The sequence below is a fragment of the Hyperolius riggenbachi genome, chromosome 3, assembly GCF_040937935.1.
Source record: "Hyperolius riggenbachi isolate aHypRig1 chromosome 3, aHypRig1.pri, whole genome shotgun sequence".
Lineage (NCBI taxonomy): Eukaryota > Metazoa > Chordata > Amphibia > Anura > Hyperoliidae > Hyperolius > Hyperolius riggenbachi.
Genome location: NC_090648.1, coordinates 326,217,857 through 326,238,716, shown reverse-complemented (window position 1 = coordinate 326,238,716; position 20,860 = coordinate 326,217,857). Strand labels below are relative to the sequence as shown.

Here is a 20,860-nt window from a genome sequence, read left to right as displayed (position 1 = left end):
CGGCCACATCCGCCCACCATTCAGGCACTGAGCCGGAGGCGGAGGGAGGGAAGCGTCATGCGCACCAGGATGGAGCGCATGTGACGCACTCCATTGAGGATACGGCGCTGGGGTGTGACGTCTTCACCCGACAGAGCGTCGGGTAGAAGACGCATGTATCACATGTCTCCGTGGAACGCATACAATGCGCTCCATACGGAGACCCATGCGGGTGGAATCACATCACACGGAAACCGCCCCAGTGGGAGGAGCCGTGCGTGTGAAGGATCCCAGTTAAAGGGGCACCAGACGGGGAGACAAAGGGAGGAAAAAACCAGCACAAATTCAAAAACCAAAACCAACACATCATCACAAATTATATATACAAAAATCCATCCCAAAAAGATATTGAAATGGATACATTCCAGACACAATTCTCAATAGCAATGAGCACTTGCCCAATAAAGGATAGAGGGGGAGGGGAGGGGGATGGAGGGGGAAAGGTAAAACCCCAACATACCCCCACCCCTACCCCTCAGAAAAAATACATATATAGAATATATAAAAATATATGCGTCTAAAAAAGAAACACATAAGTCAATATAAAGTCAGTCTCCATCGCACATCAATACCAAAAGAGCCAAAGCCACAATATATGGCAGAAAATGACTAAAGAAGAAGAATGAAAGAAAACTCACAAAACAACTTCATTAGCAAATGGGAGGCATCACCCCAAACGGGAAAAGCCCAGAGCAGAGAGAGGGAGAGAGAGAAAACGAGGAAAAGGAAGAAGAGAAGTCGCATCCACATCCAAATGCATATGCATGTCCTAGTGAAAAGTCTATTTGTTCACATAGGGAGGTAAAAAAGCTCCATAGTGAACAGCATCATTAAGGCCTCTGCCTTGAGTGGCATTTAGTTTAAAAATCCACCTTAGTTCTAACTGTAATAATTGCTTATCAATATCCCCTCCCCTGATATGGGGGTGGATTCTGTCCAGGCCTACAAAGCGAACATAGTCTGTATCGCCTTGATGTACCAAATTGATATGTCTAGATATCGGAGACTTGAAGTTGCACCCCCTAATATCGGCCGTATGTTCTTTAATCCGCTCCTTAAATTCTCTATATGTTTTCCCGATGTAAAAACATCCACATCTGCATAGTAATAAGTAAATTACGGCTTTCGTATTACAGTTAACAATTTGGTACATACAGACTATGTTCGCTTTGGACAGAATCCACCCCCATATCAGGGGAGGGGATATTGATAAGCAATTATTACAGTTAGAACTAAGGTGGATTTTTGAACTAAATGCCACTCAAGGCAGAGGCCTTAATGATGCTGTTCACTATGGAGCTTTTTTACCTCCCTATGTGAACAAATAGACTTTTCACTAGGACATGCATATGCATTTGGATGTGGATGCGACTTCTCTTCTTCCTTTTCCTCGATTTCTCTCTCTCCCTCTCTCTGCTCTGGGCTTTTCCCGTTTGGGGTGATGCCTCCCATTTGCTAATGAAGTTGTTTTGTGAGTTTTCTTTCATTCTTCTTCTTTAGTCATTTTCTGCCATATATTGTGGCTTTGGCTCTTTTGGTATTGATGTGCGATGGAGACTGACTTTATATTGACTTATGTGTTTCTTTTTTAGACGCATATATTTTTATATATTCTATATATGTATTTTTTCTGAGGGGTAGGGGTGGCGGTATGTTGGGGTTTTACCTTTCCCCCTCCATCCCTCTCCCCTCCCCCTCTATCCTTTATTGGGCAAGTGCTCATTGCTATTGAGAATTGTGTCTGGAATGTATCCATTTCAATATCTTTTTGGGATGGATTTTTGTATATATAATTTGTGATGATGTGTTGGTTTTGGTTTTTGAATTTGTGCTGGTTTTTTCCTCCCTTTGTCTCCCCGTCTGGTGCCCCTTTAACTGGGATCCTTCACACGCACGGCTCCTCCCACTGGGGCGGTTTCCGTGTGATGTGATTCCACCCGCATGGGTCTCCGTATGGAGCGCATTGTATGCGTTCCACGGAGACATGTGATACATGCGTCTTTTACCCGACGCTCTGTCGGGTGAAGACGTCACACCCCAGCGCCGTATCCTGGATGGAGTGCGTCACATGCGCTCCATCCTGGTGCGCATGACGCCTCCCTCCCTCTGCCTCCGGCTCAGTGCCTGAATGGTGGGCGGATGTGGCCGACGTCAGAGCTGCGCCCGGCGTGGCTCGTAGACGGGGAGATAAAGGTGAGGCCTTTCAAGCTTACTTTCAATGGCGGCTCCGCTGTTAACACATGTGGGGCTGTTTTTGCGAGGGCTGCGCTCTGCATCTGAAGAGGCTGATAGAGAATTCAGCGAAACATGTCATGCACTGAGCGCTATGTGGATTACCTGACATGACACCCACCCTGTCCCTCTGACCACCCTGATGACATTTGGGTCTGGTAACTATAATATGATCCATGGCTGTACTATTTGGCACTATCTTGATGATAGCATGAAAGCTGCAAGCCACCTTCTGGTATAAGGCACCATGTTGGACTGTGATTGAGTCCCTCCTGGCATATTCTCCTGGCCTTTATGGACGCTATTTGCTCTTTATTGCTCTTTATGCCATCCTATGCCATTTAGCTTATGTGCTAAAGAACTGTGCTTTCTGCCATGTTTTGCATTTGCTGCTACAATCTGTGCTTAGGCCTGCACTGAGCATGAAGTGGAAACTGTAAAAGTGCCCTTTATGGAGTAACATCTATGCTTCACTGTGCTTCCTGCTATGCTTGCTTTGGCTGCTACAATCTGCGATTGGGATTGAACTGTGCATGGAGTGGAACTTCTAAAAGTGCTATACACGGAGTAACATCTATGCTTCACTAACCAACTTACAAGCTTCTACTATGGTCATACTTTCATCCAATCACCTTTAGATTTAATATCGTGTGGGCAGGTTTATGTTCTTGCCAATTGCTGCTCTATAATAACTGCCAGATATTTTTGGTACTTACCATGATCCTTGAAAGTGCACTTTAATACCAGAACCTGATCTCAGGGGGAGGACTGCAGCCTCCATAGGTCTTTTGTTAGGGGGGGGGGGTTTAAAGAGACTCCGTAACAAAAATTGCATCCTGTTTTTTATCATCCTACAAGTTCCAAAAGCTATTCTTATGTGTTCTGGCTTACTGCAGCACTTTGTACTATCACAGTCTCTGTAATAAATCAATGTATCTTTCCCTTGTCAGACTTGTCAGCCTGTGTCTGGAAGGCTGCCAAGTTCTTCAGTGTTGTGGTTCTGCTTTGCACTCCCCCCTCAGGGGGGAAAGAAACACACAAATGATCTCTTGAGATTCAAAAGGAAGGCTGTATACAGCCTGCTTGTGTATGGATGTATTTTCTATGTGTGGACATACTGTACATCAACCTACTTCCTGTTTTGGTGGCCATTTTGTTTGTTTATAAACAAACTTTTTAAAACTGTTTTTAACCACTTTTAATGCGGCGGGGAGCAGCGAAATTGTGACAGAGGGTAATAGGAGATGTCTCCTAACGCACTGGTATGTTTACTTTTGTGCGATTTTAACAATACAGATTCTCTTTAAGGGTGGGTGTTCATGTTGTAGATGGTCCCTGTTTTAATGGGTTGTATTTATATTTGGTTATTATATTTGTGCTATTTATATGTAGATTTTTCTCTTTTTGATATAAGCAAAAATAAAATTCGAAGTTTTTTGCATGCACCCAAGAGCCAATTGTTTTCTTTGTGTGTTTTATGTACACATTTAATATTAATTTTATCTAATTGAGGAAACAATCCCCATTTTGCTTCAGTTCCTCTAACAGATGCATGACAGCATCAATTTCTATAGCATGTAGCCAAATGATATTTATTTTGTAGTCACTGCTTTTAAAGTGTAAATGGCGTTCTTTTACTTTGTGTTACTGGATTTACTACGGAAGAAAGTGGGTGCAAATAATGCTTTACTATAGTGTAAAGAGGAGAAGTCAACCAAAAGGATCATGGATAATTAGATATCAAATTCTAATCCTTTCCGCATAGTACACAATAAGTTGAGACTGCAATGTTTAAAGAATGCATCGTATGGTTCCAAAGTCTTAAAGGATCAGTGTCTGGGAGCAAAATGTGGGTGTGCTTTCAGAGGGTGAGTGGAAAGATGTTCTGTCCAGCATCTACAATATTTCACCTCAACTGCTGGATAAATTAATTTATCTGTATATTGTTCACAGATCTTTTTTTTAACTCCAATCGTCTTATCTAACTTTCGTCCTGAAATGTCTCTGGCATGTCCTAAATGTCTCACTGCACCAGACACTTTTTTTCATCTTATTTGGGAATGCCCTCCAGTCCAAACCTACTGGCTCCAAGGCACTGGCGCACGGAGGGGGGTGTCCTGGGTGCACTCTCGACCCCTCCACCGTAGTTTGGGCAATCGGCAGTGGAACCGCTGTTGTACAGTGTCCCTGCCGCACCGTCTTTTGATGCCTTAGGCAATCCTTATCTGTTCTCCGGCTCCGCCCCTCCCTTTGTCTTCCTGCACATTACACAAGGCTTGAGAGAGTAGAGCAGGAAGGGAGTCACTGGCGGGGAGAAAGAAGACAGTACTGGCCAGCACAGGTACACATCAGAGGAGAGGGAGCATCCTAGCAGGCTTGGCTGCTAAACAGCTGAAGACGTTTGTTCCTTGTTGCTCATTTACAGCTGCCAAGTGTTCAGCTTAAAGATAAGTCACTCTGCACACGTGCAAGCAGTAAACTTAAACATCAGTTTTGTTTACTGAAGCACGGACATTGCAGACAGCGTCTGCTCTTTTGGAATGTCAGACACTGTTATTGCCCTGAGTCCTGACATGCTGCCCAGCAGTACAATCCTCTCTACTCTGATCTTCATGCGTCCAAGCTGCCTGTATTTCTGCCTGAATACGGGGTAATGGTGTTTAAAGTGACAAATGGACACAGTGGGGATGCAGGCTATGGCTATATACAAGATGGTCTGGCTATATGTAAGGGGGATTTTTCTATAAACAAGTGTGTGTGTGTATGGAGGGGGGTCTGGCTATATAAAAGGGAGATCTGGCTATATACAATGGGGATTTGGCTATATGGAAGGGGGATCTGGCTATATACAAGTGTGTGTATGGGGGGGCTGTATATATACAATGGTCTGGCTATATACATGGGGAATCTGGCTATATACTAATGGAGGCTCCGGCTATATACACTGAAGAGGATCTAGCTATATACGGATCTTCTCAAAAAATTAGCATATTGTGATAAAGTTCAGAATTTTTTGTAATGTATTGATAAACATTGGACTGTCATATATTTTAGATTCAAACACACACAACTGAAGTGGTTCAAGCCTTTTATTGTTTTAATATTGATGATTTTGGCATACAGCTCATGAAAACCTAAAATTCCTATCTCAAAAAATTAGCATATTTCATCCGACCAATAAAAGAAAAGTGTTTTTAAAACAAAAAAAGTCAACCTTCAAATAATTATGTTTAGTTATGCACTCAATACTTGGTCGGGAATCTTTTTGCAGAAATGACTGCTTCAATGCGGCGTGGCATGGAGGCAATCAGCCTGTGGCACTGATCAGGTGTTATGGAGGCCCAGGATGCTTCAATAGCGGCCTTAAGCTCATCCAGAGTGTTGGATCTTGCATCTCTCAAGTTTCTCTTCACAATATCCCACAGATTCTCTATGGGGTTCAGGTCAGGAGAGTTGGCAGGCCAATTGAGCACAGTAATACCATGGTCAGTAAACCATTTACCAGTGGTTTTGGCACTGTGAGCAGGTGCCAAGTCGTGTTGAAAAATGAAATCTTCATCTCCATAAAGCTTTTTAGCAGATGGAAGCATGAAGTGCTCCAAAATCTCCTGATAGCTAGCTGCATTGACTCTGCCCTTGATAAAACACAGTGGACCAACACCAGCAACTGACATGGCACCTCAGACCATCACTGACTGTGGGTACTTGACACTGGACTTCAGGCATTTTGGCATTTACCTCCCCCCAGTCTTCCTCCAGACTCTGGCACCTTGATTTCCGAATGACCTGTAAAAGTTGCTTTTATCCGAAAAAAAGTACTTTGGACCACTGAGCAACAGTCCAGTGCTGCTTCTCTGTAGCCCAGGTCAGGCGCTTCTGCCGCTGTTTCTGGTTCAAAAGTGGGTTCATGCTTCCATCTGCTGAAAAGCTTTATGGAGATGAAGATTTTAATTTTCAGCATGACCTGGCACCTGCTCACAGTGCCAAAACCACTGGTAAATGGTTTACTGACCATGGTATTACTGTGCTCAATTGGCCTGCCAACTCTCCTGACCTGAACCCCATAGAGAATCTGTGGGATATTGTGAAGAGAAAGTTGAGAGACGCAAGACCCAACACTTTGGATGAGCTTAAGGCTGCTATCGAAACATCCGGGGCCTCCATAACACCTGAGCAGTGCCACAGGCTGATTGCCTCCATGCCACGCCGCATTGAAGCAGTCATTTCTGCAAAAGTATTCTCGACCAAGTATTGAGTTCATAACTGAACATAATTATTTGAAGGTTGACTTTTTTTGTTTTAAAAACACTTTTCTTTTATTGGTCGGATGAAATATGCTGATTTTTTGAGATAGGAATTTTGGGTTTTCATGAGCTGTATGCCAAAATCATCAATATTAAAACAATAAAAGGCTTGAACTACTTCAGTTGTGTGTATTTGAATCTAAAATATATGAAAGTCTAATGTTTATCAGTACATTAAAGAAAATAATGAACTTTATCACAATATGCTAATTTTTTGAGAAGATCCTGTACAGTAAATGGGGATCTGGCTATATACAGTAAAGAGGGATTTGGCTTTATATACTAAACTGGGTGGGGGTCATCTGGCTATATACTATAATTGGGGGTGTCATCTGGCTACCTATACTATAAATGGGGGGTCATCTGGTTACATATACTACAGTGTGTGTGGGGGGTTATCTGGCTACCTAATTGCTGCCACATTGTGTGTTTTCTGTGGGCAAAAGCTGCGGTAGCACATGCGCAGTAGTGTGTGGCTTTCTGAAAGAGACCTTTCGGGGTGTCCCCCCCTTGAAAATCCTGCGTTTGCCCCCTGCAAGTCACTAAATTCATTCATGATGTTATGGGTACTCCTGTGTAGAGTAGAAAAAAGTCCAGTAGCTCAACCGCTGGTCATTAGAAGGCTACCAGGGAGTCAAACAGTCAGCACCTGGATCCAACAAAGGTGCTAAAGTAGATCAACAAAATAAAAAGGATGACTGGGTCTCGACCCGGATTTATGCAATTATAGCAAAAATTTTATTATACCATAGCAGTAAAAAACACAACGTTTCAGCTCGGTTGTGTTTTTTACTGCTATGGTATGATAAAACTTATGCTATAATTGCATAAATCCAGGTCGAGACCCAGTCATCCTATTTATTTTGTTACTCCTGTGTGGAGGCCTGCTCGGGTCTAATTTTTCAGACCCGCACCCGCATCCCCACTACCCACACCCGACTTTCTGGTGAATCTGTTACCCGCACTCGACCCACAGGCCTCCAGACCTGCAACCCGACCCACGACCCGCTTAATAAAATAAAATATACATTGGTAGTCTCATTGGAAAGCTGTAAAGTAAATGAAACTTATTTTTATACACAAACCAAAGCCAAAGAAGTGTTTAGGATCTTAGGTGTGTTGCGTTAAAAAAACCCAAAATAACAACAAACCAGAAAAAACGAAAAGAAACTTAACCATTTCCACCACTGCGACGTGAGCCTCACATTCACAGCGGCAGCTGCTACAGCAGGGACGCGCTAGTCACATCCCTGCAGCTTGGGGGGGCTATGCACGGGATCGTGTGAGCAGATGCCCGCGATCACGCTGTTACCGGCAACAGAGGAGATTGGCTGCAGGGGACAAAAGTCCCCTGAGCCAATCAGTACATGTCCGCTGAGAATGATCACTGTTTTAGTTCAAAAACAGTGTTCATTTCTGAATAGAACCGCCGCGCTTCCTCCCGCCTTCTGATTTCCGCCGCTTACCTCCGCTGATCGTTAGATTTATGAATAGGAGCAAAGTTTCTATTCATTACGCTCCCCTCTAGGCCACCTTCATTGCCAGCATCCATTGATGCCTGCATCACTTCCCTAGTTACAATGTAGCAACACATTACTTCCTATAGCGTATTTATTGTACACAAATAGGAAGTACTTAGTGAGGACATCTTGTGGCAAAATAGTAAAATTACACCTACCTGACTTTGGGGAATAATTTTTTTTTTAAATATCTTTATTTATATCATTCCATTTTTACAAAATCAATCCATAAAATCCAAGACAGTGATATTACCTTCCAGCCACATACACAAGTTACTTTTACCAAGACAGGGATTTTCTTTTTTTTTTTTTCTTTCCTTCTTCCTTCTTTTCCTCTCTTACTACATATAGAGTTTCTTTACTCTAAACATCTAACTTTACCATATTACATTTGCAAAGACCATCCAAACCTAGGTGTCTTGTAAATTTCCCCTTGGTCACCTCTATTGCTCATTCATTACTATTACTCACATTTACTTTTTACTCTCATCCCCCATTTATTCACACCCCTCCTCCATTCATTCATTCATACATTGGGTCCTCTCTTCTTTTACCCTTCTCTTTCTTCTGTCACTGAACCCCCGCGGGGTCTTTCTGACGTTTCACCTTCCCCTTGCCAGCCTTTTATATTCCCCTTCATCCTTAAACATCTCCCATTGACACCATCTCTTCTCGTGTAAGTGCCCCTCCCCCTTAATATGACTAGTTAGTTCCTCCATTCTCTGTATTTCTGCCACTTCTTTAATCCATTCCTGTATTGTTGGGCTTTGAGCCGATCTCCAATGTCTTGCTACTAATATTCTTGAAGCATTAATCAGGGATTTCAACAGAGAATTTTTATATTTTTTAATTGACCATCCATTACTGTGCAGGGGGAATAGTGCGGGATCCTCCCATGTCTCCATCCCTGTGATCTGCTTTATTATACCCCCAACCTCTGCCCAGTAACCCCCAAGTTTCTTACAGCCCCAGAAAATATGCATAATATCTCCCCTCTCCTCCCCACATCTCCAGCACAATGATGAGGCACCCGGGAACAATCTGCTCAGTCTATCCGGTGTGTAATACCACCTTACAAAAATCTTATACCCTGCTTCCTGTCCTCTTGTGGGCATTGCAGATCTACTGGCCAAGTTTAATACTTTTTTCCACTGTACCTCCGTAAATGCCTTCCCCAGATCTTTTTCCCACTTCTCCCTCAACACTTTTGTAAGATCCTCACTCTCATTAAGAATCTTATATACCCTTGACAACATCCCCTTGTTTTGCCCTCTACCTCTACACATTTCCTCAAATGGAGTTAAGTCTCTACTTAGGGCCTCCCTGGATCCCTGGCTCTTCACAAAAGATTTTATCTGGGCATATCTCCACTCGTCCATATACCCCCCCCCCTCCCTTGTGTCCATCAATTCTTGGATCGGGGTCCATTCTGCATCAACTAATATATCTTTAACTCTCTGCCCCTGTCCCCACTTCCAATGTGGATAATTAAGGGGTTCCATTCCCATAGGGAACTTTAAGTTTTCCAAAAATGGGGATCATGGGGGTGGGCCAAGGCGACATTCCCACAATCCTCCTCCATTTACCGAAAATGTTCAATGTATGACTCACCATTTCCATCCCCTTTTTCCCTATCTCTATCCGACTTTTCTCCTGAATCCAGGGGAGTTTACCTATTGGGCTCCCTATCATTTCCTCCTCCATCATTACCCACCTCTTCTTCCCGCGGTTCCTGTTCCAATCTGTAATTCGGACTAGTACCGAAGCCTCCGAGTATTTCTTAAAATCGGGGACCGCAAGGCCCCCTTTCTCCCTCTCCGTCGTTTGTAACCTATAACTCACCCGGGTTCTCCGCCCCCTTCCTATAAATCTGCCAATTATACTTTTCAACTGCCAAAAAAAAAGGGAAGGGATTGGAACCGGTAGGGCCTGAAACAGGTAGAGGAAATGAGGGAGCACATTCATCTTTATGATGGATATTCTACCAAACCAAGAGAACTAGGGACGGTCCCAGGCCTCCAAATCCTGTTTTATCTTTTCCAATAAGGGGAAATAATTGTCGCTTACTATATCCTTTAAGTCAAATCCAATTTTTACTCCCAGGTACCTCATCATTCTACTATGCCATTTAAATGGGAAGCTTCGTTTCAATTCTTCCCTTTCTTCCCCCTTCAGCCCCCAAGCAATTGCTGTACTTTTATCAAAATTAATCTACATATTGGAGAGTCTCCCCACTTTATCAAATTCCTTCATTAATCTGGGTAACGACTTCTGGGGATCTCTAAGATAAAACCACATGTCATCTGCATATGCTGATACTTTATGCGTCTGTCCTCCAATTTCCAAGCCCCGTATGCTGGAGTCCGCCCTCACCCTACACAAGAATGGCTCCAGTGACAATGCAAACACCAATGGGGAGAGGGGACAGCCCTGTCTCGTCCCATTCTTAATCTCAAAAGAATCTGAGATCGCCCCATTAGCTCTTATCCTTGCATTGGGAAAGGTATATAAACCCATTACCCTTGCACACATATTTTCTCGTAACCCCACATGCTTTAGTACCCCCTCTATGTAGGCCCACTCCACCCTGTCGAACGCTTTTTCGGCGTCTGTAGATAAAAAAACGACAGGACTGGAGTGGGCCCTCGCCCAGCACGCCAGATCAAGGGTACAGGTAGTACCCTTTCTATAGCCTCCCGACCTCCGATGAACCCAACCTGGTCTGGATATACCAATTGATTCATAAACGGTGCCAGCCTGTTAGCTAAAACTTTCGCAAAAATTTTTATATCAACGTTCAATAACGCGATTGGTCTATAACTTTGGCACTGCATTGGGTCCTTTCCCTCCTTGTGTAGCAGCGAAACATAGGACTCCAGCATACGGGGCGTGAACCCATGGCCTCCCCTTTCCCTCACTGTCATTCCATTAAATGCTTCCGCCAGATATCCCACCAGTTTTTCACTAAACCTCATATAATATTCTGTTGTTAACCCATCCGGCCCGGGCACTTTACCTGGTGGCATTTGTTTTATTGCTCTTTTAATTTCTTCAATCTGAATCTGTCCTTCCAGAGATGAGGCGTCTTCCTCTGACAGTCTGGGCATTCCACTTTCCTCTACATACCTTCTTATTTCCTCTCTTTTCCTCCCTCCTTCCCCCATTGATATCTCCCCTTTCAAATTATATAACCCTTTATAATACTCTCTAAATACCTGGGTTATCTCTCCCAACTCATGGACTATTCTAGCCTTCTTATCTTTTATACATGGGATATAGTTACTCCTTTGCTGTTTTTTTAAGGCCCTTGCCAACATAGCACTACTCTTATTCCCATATTCATAAAAGGAACTTTTACATCTTACTGCCATGTTTTTAACCCCCTGAAACAACAATGACCTTAAATGCTCTCTCTCCTTCAGTAATTCCTCCCAACAACCTTCTGTGTTCTCCTCTTTATGCTGTTGTTCCAGTCTTTTTATATTTTCCATTGCATTTTTAATATTCCCATCCCTTTCCTTTTTCTTTCTGGCCCCTTCCTGTATCATAACACCACTAATATAACATTTGTGGGCCTCCCAGACTGTCATTTCAGACGCCTCACCCCTGGGGTTAATCAAGAAATAAGTGTCCAGTTCCTCTCTCATCTTCTGTACAATGCCCTCATCTCTCAACAAAGAATTATTTAATCGCCACATCATAGGTCCCCTTATTTTTTCCCCCCACTTGAGACTCATCGTTACTGGTGCATGGTCTGACAATGTTATAGGGCCAATTTCTGATCCACTCACCAGGGAGAGTATATCATGCGACACCAGGGCATAATCAATCCTGGTGTAGCAGCCATGTATCTGGGAGTAATATGTGTAATCCTTCACGGTGGGGTTGCACACGCGCCAAGTATCCACAAGTTGTGCTCTATGCAATAACTCTCTAATTCTTTTATAAGTTTTCAAAGATGTCGTTGATTTTCCCTCAGACGTATCCATTCGGGGGTCTAGTGACACATTCAGGTCTGTACCTATTATCACCCCACCCTCCCTGAATGATTCCAGTTTATTTATAAACCTCCCCAAAGTTTCTGCCTGTTTAACACTTGGCGCATAGTACGACCCCACCGTGACCATCCTATTCTTCAGTTCGCCCTTAATTAAATTGAATCTCCCCTGCGGGTCAGCATATTTCTCCTTTAGTACAAATGGGACATCTTTTGAGAACAATATGGCCGTCCCCTTCACCTTAGATGGTTGTAAACCACTCAAATATGCTGTTTTATAATACCTGTCGTAGAGATTTGGAGGCCTTGGACCCTTAAAATGGGTCTCCTGTATGCAAACTATGTCTGCCCCCTCCCTATGACACAACCTTAGAATAGAGGCTCTCTTCTCCGGGATATTCAACCCCCTAGCGTTCAGTGACAGAATTTTGAGACTACCTGACTTCATTTTCATCTACTTTCTTTGTTCTCCCCTCTGACCCAGTGTCCATTCTTTCCACTTTACCACACATTCCTCTCCCCCCTCCATTCACATCCCCCATCCCACCCTTCCTGCAGCTAACCCCCCTCCCCTCCCCCCTCCCCCCCTCTTTTCCCTCCAAGAAATATTTCCGCTTGAAACCTATCCCCAGTTTCTAAGGCGTGCTGCACCACCCTTTGGGTATTAAGCCACCATCCCCCCAGAGCGCGTGAGAGTGATCTCCCCCCGCAAAGCCCCGCCCCATTCCAACATCAACCTGGAACTGTCAAGAGGGGGGGCGGAGAGAGGGGGGGGGGAGAAGGGACAAAAAACAAAAAACAAAAAGGAGGAGGGGGGGGGAAGGAGAAGGCAGGGAAGGACCCCCACACCTATCCACCTACCATCCAAAGTTTCAAAAAACCCCAACCCCCCCCCTCGCCATGAACCCCCAGGGTCCACACCAGGGCCCCGACCTAACTCCTTCAGGATATGTGTTTTAATTATCTCACCATTCAGTTATTATCCCATCTTAAATTCCTCTCATCCACATGACCACATAGTACCTCATCCCCAAATTCACCATGTTTCCACATTCCCCCCTTCCAATTCTGTGTCGCCCCTCTATCCTGTGAATTTAATTTAGCCCCCCCCCCCCCCAATACCCCATCCTTTTTATTACTACTTATTAATTGTGCATTGATTGTTTCAACATTTTTCATATATACACAGTGATATTTTTCCTTCCCACCCTCCCCCTTTCTACTCTGTGTCACCTCCCCCCCCCCCCCAATACCATATCCTTTTTGTGACTACATATTAGATTGTACACTGGTTATTTCAACATTTCTCATATATAACATTTCTCATATACATACAGTGGTTCCCCTTTTTCTTCCTTCTCCCTTCCCTCTCCCCTCGCCTCCCCCTCCCCCCCTCCCTCCCCCCCCCCCACCACCCCAGCCACGTGAATTCATACCATGTTCATATTAAAAAAAAAACATACTTATGTTACTGACTACTTATGTCATTACTATATGTGACCACCTGTTATACATTAGTGCTTCCCTTTCTCTTTATCCCTCCTTTGCCCCACATTTTGTACCTTCTCATGATTAATCCTGAGGACCTTTTTCCTTTCCATACAAAAACATAACATAACAGAACAAAATTATATCCCCCTCTCCCCTCCCCTCCCCACCACCCTCAAGCATCAACTCCCATATCATTTCCCATGTCCATCCTTATTTCCCCTCTGCGGACCATCCCACCCCCTCCCCTCCGGATTCCACTCTGGTAAGTCCATCTCTGGTATGGATAATTCCCTGCAGATGCCTGGCAATTCCTCCGGGAATCTCAATGTCAAAATTCTACGTTCCAACATAATAATCATCACAAATGGGAACCCCCACTTATAGAGTATATTCTTTTGCTGTAAAACTGCTAACAGTGGTTTAAGGGCCCTGCGCTGCATCAGCGTATAGAATGAAAGATCCTGATAAACAGTAATAGTGGACTCCTTCCATTTCTGTGGCCCCTTCTGCCTTAATGCTGCAGATATATTTTCTTTGTCCCTATAGTTGTGAAATCTGCAGATTATATCTCGTGGGGAGTCCTTGTCCCGTGGGGTGGCTCTTAAAGCACGGTGTACACGTTCTAATTTAATAGTAGCATCCTCTGGCCGGCCCAAAACCCCGTTAAAGATAGCTTGCAGACACAAAATAATGTCCTCCCCCTTCACTGTTTCGGGGATCCCCTTTACTCTCAAATTATTACGTCTCTCACGGTTTTGGGCATCTTCCAAGTCATATCTAAGGGCAATATTAACACTTCTTTGTTTCTCACCTGTCTTCTTTAAGGTATTCACCTCCCTCTGCAGTTTCCCCACCTGATCTTCAAAAGTTCCCATTTTTGCTTCCAGATTAGTTAGTCCCTCTTTGATCCCCGATATGTCCGCTCTCATAAGGTCCGCGATCTTTTCTGTCTGGGCTTCCATATCCTCTCTTGTGGGCAAAGCCTTTAAGCATCTCCATATATCTTCGAGATTTCCTCCCTGTTCTGGTCCTGAGCCTGGGGAACTAACCCTTGATAGTGAAAGGGTATTCTCTGCCATCTCCGTCTGTATCTTGTCTGGTGCTGCAAAGTATTTACTCACAGTTTTCTGGGTTGGAGTAGTCATCCCTTTAGCAGGGTTCTTCTTTTTCTCCTTCTCTCTCTCCTTATCTTTCACCATCTTATGGCAGTGTTATACAACTGCTATCCAACCTCTGCTCCCGGTGTCCCTCTCGGACACAGCACCAGTCTTTCTGGGGTCAGCTCCCTCCCCTCTGGCTGGCACCAGCTCTCAGCACCTCCAGTACAGTGTACCTGCTGCAGCTCCTGTCTTGTGTCAGAGAGCAACCTGGCAGAGTCCTCGCTCCTGGCCACTGGCTCCTTCTCAGGGATGTGGTCTGCTGAGGTCCTCACACACCGCCCCCAGCACTCCCTTCACTCCCTCGCCAGCGAGTGTCCCTGGCCGGGAAGCGGAGATTGTCTGCTGGGGTCTCCGTGCGCCGTTCTCGGCGAGCCGACTCCACCACGCCGCCGGGTCTTCCGGCCGTGACGTCACACCCTCGTGCAGTTTCCTCTCCTCCAGCTCCCCTCCACTTCCGTGCGTCCCAGCCCGGGTCCACCGCAACTTATCCGCCCACCTCAGCATGGGCCTCGGCTCACCATGCAGCTCTCCATACGGGGACAGACTTCCAGGGAAGCCCACAGAGGGTTCATCAACAGCGGCACCCCCTCGCAGCCATCAGACGCTGGGGCCTCGCAGAGACGGGAGATCAGAGCCTCACACGCTCACTCCTTCATGGTAAGCTCCTCCCCGGGGGGGGGGGGGAATATTTTTTTTTTTTATATGTATGTCTAGAAGGCATAGATGAGATGAAATCCACACACTCCAAAGCTTGGAAAGTCCAAAGGTGTTTTATTTGGGAATCAAAGATACAGTAAAGGATATGAGTAAGGAAACCTGATCCGAAACATGTCAGCCTTTTTTGCTGTATCTGTGATTCCCAAATAAAATACCTTTGGACTTTCCAAGCTTTGGAGTGTGTCGGATTTCATCTCATCTATGGTACAGTTCATGCTTTTTCCAGCACCTCCGTTTGTTTGAAGAGGTAGAGAGGTGTTTTTCCTTTACACTTCTATATGTCAAGAGCGCATATTATTAATAAATTATGGGATAAAAGTTAGTGATGGATGTAAAACTGAAAAAATACACCTTTATTTCCAAATAAAATATTGTCACCATACATTATACTAGGGATATGATTTTAATGTTGCAATACCTGGGACAAATGGCCAAATAAAATGTGTGGATTTTAATTATGGTAGCATGTATTATTTTAACCACTTCACCTCCAAGGGTTTTTCCCCTTGAAAACCAGAGCAATTTTCACCTGTCAGCGCTCCTTCTATTCATCTGCAAATAACTTTATCAGTACTTATCACACTGAAATGATCTATACATTGTTTGTTTTTCGCCTCCAATTAGGCTTTCTCTGGGGGGTACTTTTTTCTAAGAATTATTTTATTCTAACTGCGTTTAAACAGAAAAGTAAAAAAAATGGAAAAAACTCATTATTTCTCAGTTTTCGGCCATTATAGTTTTAAAATAATACATGCTATTGTAATTAAAACCCACAAATTTTATTTGCCCATTTGTCCCGGTTATTGCAACGTTTAAAATATTTCCCTAGTACATTGTATAGTGCCAATATTTTATTTGGAATTAAAGGTGCATCTCTTCAGTTTTGTGTCCATCACTACTTAAAAGCTCATAGTTTCAAAATGAACAGTAATATATCCTTTTAACAAACATAGTAAGCGATAACAGGCACGGGAGTGTGTGTGTGTGTGGGGGGGGGGGGGGGGAGCAACAGTGCACGGTGTGAAGGGATGTAGTAGTTACGTCCCTGCAAGGGGAAGAGGGAATTTGCAGGGATGTAGTTACTCGTCCCGGGGGAGGAGAAGTGGTTAAAAGCGGGATTGTCACCATAAAAATCAAATTTCAACAGCATAATATACCACCCAACGAAAGCTTAATTGGTGGCAGAAAAAAACAAGGTATAGAGTATTTTGTTGTGATAAGTAGCGATAAAGTTATCGGAGAATGAAGGGGAGGAGCACTGAAATGTGAAAATTCCTCTTGTCCATAAGGTGAAAAATACCTGCTAGCTGAAATGGTTAAACTACGTTTGTTTAAGGGGCACATTTGTTCCATAGTAAAACACAATATAAATGTATTATAAATGTAATTTCCTTTGTAGCTGTCACTTAAAGTATTATTAGTCTTCGTTCACACTATGCACTTTTTGCACGCTGTGTTGCTGTATATGAACGTACTGCCTACACAGTTGTATGTTCCCACCTTTGCTTACAGAAGGCTTTACAAAGTGTTTCTGGATAATCTGTACGTTATTAAGCTTGTTACTGTAACAATCTTCATGTTAACATTATAATTTGCAGAATACACATTGCGCTCCATCCACTTATAGGAGAAGAGTCACACATAACCCATAGTGGGAGCTTAGCCTTAATTTGACAGCTCTGACAAGTTTTGGACTAGTCCAACTCCTCATGGAGGATTCTCAGGGATTATTTTATTTTTAAAAGCACAGGACATTAGTAGCACAGAACCATCTTTGTATGGGTCCTTTCCAGGTAGTGCCTTTGAAAAGAATAAAGAGAACAGTGAGAATCCCAATTAAGACTGATGTACTAGTCCAAAACTCCAGTCCAGAACTCTCAATAATACCTATTCTAAGTGACAGCAACATAAGAAGAATAAAGTAATTTATAGCATATTATACTCTGGGACAGATGTACTGTATGCCTTATTTTTATACTTACATATGTATTTTACATTTTCTTTTGAGATAGTGGGCTTTAAGAGGTCAATATCAAATAACCAAAAATTGTTTCTGTGCCTTGCAGGATTCCCTGCTGGAATTGCAGATGCATGCCAATGAGGCTCCTGATCAGTATTGCAATGGGTATGACAGGTACAAAGATGGTATGTGGTGCTTTTATACCTATTCTGATACTTCAAGATCCGCACCGTCAGTAAAAAAGATTTTTATTGAGAGTTTAAAACATCAACATGTTTAAAAAGCATGGGTCCAGCCAGATGACGCACAGGCGTTTCGGACTCTCCTGGTCCTTTCTCAAATCCTCATAGACCCATACTGAACAACTCCTAATCACATCATGTTATATATAAAACAGCAGTGGACCACATAGAGAACTACCTATTTAATGTGGTCACATATGCATGAGCAAACAATTCACCAATCACATGTGACGGGCAGCTAGACATAACCAATCAGACCGAGGCACACTGGAAAATATGCTTGAATATATAAATAAATGGTATTCACATGTCCCACCACATATAAATCCTTACAGTGAGATAGGGACAACGCTCATCATACCCATATAATAAACAACTGCATAAAAATGTGACCAAGAGAGAAATGCAAAAACCAGCCAATCATCAACTCGCCTATCACGTCCGCAAGGAAGCACTTACGCCCCCTCCAATAGGAATCAAAACAGACCTTCCAACTAGCCAATCAAAATCCATAGTACTAAGCCTATGGAAAAGCGGAACATACCAACTCGGGCGCAGCACGTGGTCAAAGCTCCTCCAACCACGCGAGCGCCTACAACGTCCGCCACAAACAAGGACTGGCAGTAGGAAGGATGTTAGGGGAGGAGACGGCCGCGTAACCAATCAGGTGCGCGCCGACACGGTCCGCCGCAAAGACTGCTAACAGTCAGAAGAGGTGGAGGCAAAGGCATCAGCGCAACCAATTAGGTGCGCCCCGACAGCGTCCGCCTCTCAGTAAAGACCGAGCAGGCAATGACGCGAAACATAAGAAGAATAAAGTAATTTATAGCATATTATACTCTGGGACAGATGTACTGTATGCCTTATTTTTATGCTTACATATGTATTTTACATTTTCTTTTGAGATAGTGGGCTTTAAGAGGTCAATATCAAATAACCAAAAATTGTTTCTGTGCCTTGCAGGATTCCCTGCTGGAATTGCAGATGCATGCCAATGAGGCTCCTGATCAGTATTGCAATGGGTATGACAGGTACAAAGATGGTATGTGGTGCTTTTATACCTAGACAACAGAAGACTAGACAGTAGAAGACAGATTACAGGAATGTAAAGAATAGAAAAACAGCAGATCAAAGAAGAAAAAAGTTTACAGCGGGAAATGACAGAAGAAGATAGAGTATACAGGTGCTCTTTAATCAAACCAGCGTTTTGAGCACATATGAAATCAGGAAACCCTGGACAGCTGAACATATTCATGTCACTGATTGTCCTCAGAAGGGCTCACAATTGAACCCCTAGCATAGTCACATGTCCATCGTATTCTAGGGCCAGTTTACTTATCTGTGTGGTTTTGGGACTATATTTGCCTACTCCCAGCCACAGTGCAGACTAGGCATGCCACAGAATCATATTTACCTCTTCAGGATGGTGGCATGAGTCCCTAAACACTTTCAAAGAGTTTAAACAGGTACTTTGGTCTTCTTTCAGCACACAGTCCATGATCTGCTCTGTATGTGGACCCACAACACCTGAAAGAAGTTTACCTTTTATTTGTGTCTTGGTCATATTGTGGATATGATATTTTGATAGAAAATTCAGAGGGAGTCTTGATTGTTCGGATATACTAAGCAAGCTAATATTAAGCCTGAAATAAAGCCTTGCAATGTTCATCCAAATCTAAGTAATAATGGAATATTCCTTTAAGACTATCCTATGCAAAAAATATTCACAGTAATAACTTCTTCCGTGGAGCATCAAGCCCATGGAGAAATTGTTTTTCTGGTTTGTATAATACAAATTCACCAAAATGCCATCCACCCAATGATATAGTAACTTGGTGTGGCATATCAGACATCTGACAGAAGTGGCTGCTTGCTGTTGATGTAAACCTGTGTAACAGTGCATTCTCAGGCTGCTTCTTTTATTCAGAGCTTGTGTGTTGTTAAGGAGAAGCAGTAGCAAGAGCCTGGAGGATTGGACATCCCTGATCAAAGCACGAAAACACTTACATTTACATGCCTGTAAAAGTAATGCTAATGACCCATTTTAGATAACAGGTATCTGCTGAAACACTTTGCTGCGATCAGACTGTGATCAAATGACGTTCACAGATTGTAATCCAGATTTCAATGTACATGTTTTATCTTTAGAAGAGTTATCTTAATGTAATTCTCTATCTTCTTGTCTCTTGTGATTGATCACTATTTACAGTAAATAAGCTGTATTGGGTCAGTGTATCTCCAAAACAGCTGGTCTTGTGTGGCATTCCTGGTATGTATGGGTTAGTACCTATTACAAGTCATACAAGCAGGGTGGGATTTATACCTTGTACCACTCTAGAGGCTCGATTCACTAAACGTATGTAATAAATGGTATCATCCTGATTCAAAACTTCTTGCTTAAATTTATCATGCTGACACAGCGCGAGCTAATTCTAACGTGCGCATGCCTAGCGTAGCTTGTGCTCTTAAGTTACGCGGGATTGTTGTAAGTGCCGCGCACTCTACTTGTATCACAACCCTGATACTTCCCTAGAGCGCCTGCTACTACATTAATTGACATAGCAGTGGATGCGCTAGTCAAGTATTGCGGTTGTGATACAAGTACAGCAATCGCAGGTAACTTAAAGTGGTCTTAAACTCTGACATAACATTAAATAAAAATGTGTTTTCCTACTTTTTATTACTCATGTAGTTATCATATTTGCTTTTGTGCACACGTAATATTGTCTGTTTACAAATTACAAGTTTCCCAAGTGTAGTTTTTCTTACCCTGAAAGCTGGCATTGCATTTTATTCTTTTTCCATTATAATTGCTTTTTATTATATATTAAAATCGTCTAATGAGCTATTCTGAACACTGTGTGTGCCTGAAGCAGAGACAGTTTCTCAGAGAGTGTTTGTTTACATTCCAGTGTTGATACATTTGTGTTTAACAAGTAAAAAATATACTGTTATCTCCAGTTTGGATGCAGATTTGAAGCTGAATAGCAGAAGAAAGTGCTTTGTTTAACCATTTCAGTGATGTTCTGCTGAAAAAAAAATTCAGGGATAGTAGCTTTTAAGCTGTGGGGAATCTTTTAGAGCAAAGTAGAAATGCTGACTTTCAGATCACTTTAAGAGCACATGCTACGCTAGAATTAACTTGCGCTGTGTCAACACAATACGTTTAGTCTCACTATCTTTAGAGCTCTCAGTCCA

General features: G+C 43.2%; 1 long non-coding RNA gene across 1 annotated transcript in view; it reads left to right on the top strand.

The window, feature by feature from the left end:
• LOC137561480 (uncharacterized) overlaps positions 1 to 18,783 on the top strand; it is a 32,865-nt gene extending 14,082 nt beyond the window's left edge. Inside the window, exons 2-3 of the long non-coding RNA XR_011030029.1 lie at positions 17,527 to 17,605; positions 18,626 to 18,783. This is a non-coding gene — a long non-coding RNA (uncharacterized lncRNA). The remainder of the gene's footprint in view (positions 1 to 17,526; positions 17,606 to 18,625) is intronic.
• The last annotated feature ends 2,077 nt before the right edge of the window (positions 18,784 to 20,860 follow it).